The 2,021-nt window shown below is 42.5% G+C and overlaps 1 pseudogene; it reads left to right on the top strand.

Moving 5' to 3' along the window:
* The first annotated feature begins 472 nt into the window (after positions 1–472).
* Positions 473–1,821, top strand: LOC101835993 (annotated as a pseudogene).
* The last annotated feature ends 200 nt before the right edge of the window (positions 1,822–2,021 follow it).

The following is a 2,021-nucleotide window of genomic DNA, read 5'->3' as shown; positions in this document are numbered from 1 at the left end:
CTGGACTAACTGGGGCACTGATTTCAGTAAAAGAAATTCACCTTGTAATTTCAGCTGGATCGTAAGCAAACATAGAGATATGACAAATTTCAGCTTCTTAAGTGCTGAGATTGCTAGACCACATAAGTTTTTTTTTATTTTTGTGTGATTCTCAAGTTTACTCAAGAAATAACTGTCAGCTCTTGATAAATGCAATGCATGTCTATTGCTGAATGACCCGTTTACTGAGCTATGAATTTTTGATTTTATATAAAAAAATAATCCGTTTTCTGTAAGTCTAATGACACTGCAACAAACGTTTTGAAACTATCCAGTTTTCCTCTGTCCCAACTCTGATGCTATCCTCTCAGTTCCCATCAAGATTCAACTTAACGTATCTGGATGCTGCACTGAAATCTAAGGAAACAGAAAAGTCTTTGTACTGAACCGTGTCTGTGGTTCTAACAGATGCAGTGAAAAATGAGATCCACAGAGCAATCTCCCCCAAATTCCATCTCACACATGAATTAGTCATTTGTCTTTCAAAGATCTCAGCCTCATTCAATCTGTGTTACAGAATGTTTCAACATATTTTTAGTTCACAAAATGAAAAGAGCTCACATTACTCTTAGAAACGGGTGACAAAGTAGCCTAATGACCCCTAGCCAAACCGCTTCCCACACAGAGCTCACTTGAGATTCCAGGAGGTGCCACAGTGTCTGCTGGCCTCAGCCTGGGAATGCAAACAGATGGGTGAGGCCACAACTGGAGACACTGACCTCAACTGCTCCCTCCTCAGTATGCCACCCTGGGCTCTGGAGTCAGAGCTAGAAGGGAGCCCAGAGAATCTGCTTTGCTCGAGGATGGCACTGCTGTGTCTGCTGCTGCCCTAAAACAACCTGACAATGCTTCTACAGCACAGCACGGCACGGAGCAATGACCCCCCCACCTCCAGCTACCAGACTTGAACTGGAATGTGATCATGGAGCTGGGACCCCAGCTGCTGACTCAGAACAGCCTGAACATGCTGATTGACAGGAACAACAGGCTTGACAACACAGGCTTGCTGCTGTCAGTCGCGTCTCTGTCTCAGACTCCAGACACTGAGCCACAAGGGCAAATACTTCCAGGAGTGGTTGACTCTCTGTGGGAGGGGGAGATCTGCACACCCTTAAACTGGGCTCTATCAGGTTCCACAGTCTCCCCACTGAGAGAGAGACCTTTGAGAATTTAGAATGTTTACACCTTTGTGGAAACTTTATTAAAGAGATCCCTCCAGAATTAGCAAATCTCCCTTCTTTCAATTACTTGGTGTTATGTGACAACAAAATCCAAAGAGTGCCTCGTCAGCTTTCACAGTTGCATTGGATTCCCCACTCTCCTCAAAAACTTGCTGGCATACCTGCCTCTAGAGATACTCAACACTATTGATTTGCAAGAGTTGACATCCAATGATTTTCTCTGAGGAAATCCATTGGTTGATATTTGGTTAGTGATTTAACATGTAACCCTCCAACAATTCTGGAATTACCTGCAAAGACCAGTAAGATCCGAAAGTATTTCTCACACCTACTCATATCTTCCTGGGAATCTATTAGGATACTTGGGTGCAGCCATCAATTGCCAAAACTAAACATGTGACAGAGTGTATTTTCATTGCTGTGTCAGAGAAAGTAAGTGTGTGGAAATTATCACCTCCTCTGATGCATTGTTTGTGTTTTCCAGAATGCTTTTCCCCCCTGCATCTCTGTGTCACACTGCTCCATATCCTAGAGTAAGTCTGATTCAGAAGACGAATCCAATGTTGCAGCACACGGAATGCAGAATGTTCTTCTTGGGTAACAGTAGTGGGTATAGAAAAATACTTAAATTAAGCCAGGGTGATTAAAAAAGGAAATGGAACATGAAGTTGATTGGAAAGCTTAGTCATTTCATATTGAACGTCCAGGTAAGAGTTGCAGGATTTTGAATGGATTTGTACCATGTATCCCCATGAAATTTCACTTAACATTTCATGAATTCAACATGATTTAGTTCAATTC

This window comes from Mesocricetus auratus, unplaced genomic scaffold (genome assembly GCF_017639785.1).
Source record: "Mesocricetus auratus isolate SY011 unplaced genomic scaffold, BCM_Maur_2.0 Super-Scaffold_100030, whole genome shotgun sequence".
In the NCBI taxonomy this organism is placed as follows: domain Eukaryota; kingdom Metazoa; phylum Chordata; class Mammalia; order Rodentia; family Cricetidae; genus Mesocricetus; species Mesocricetus auratus.
Note: the sequence above shows the minus strand (reverse complement) of the source record. Positions and strands in the feature narration are given on the sequence as shown.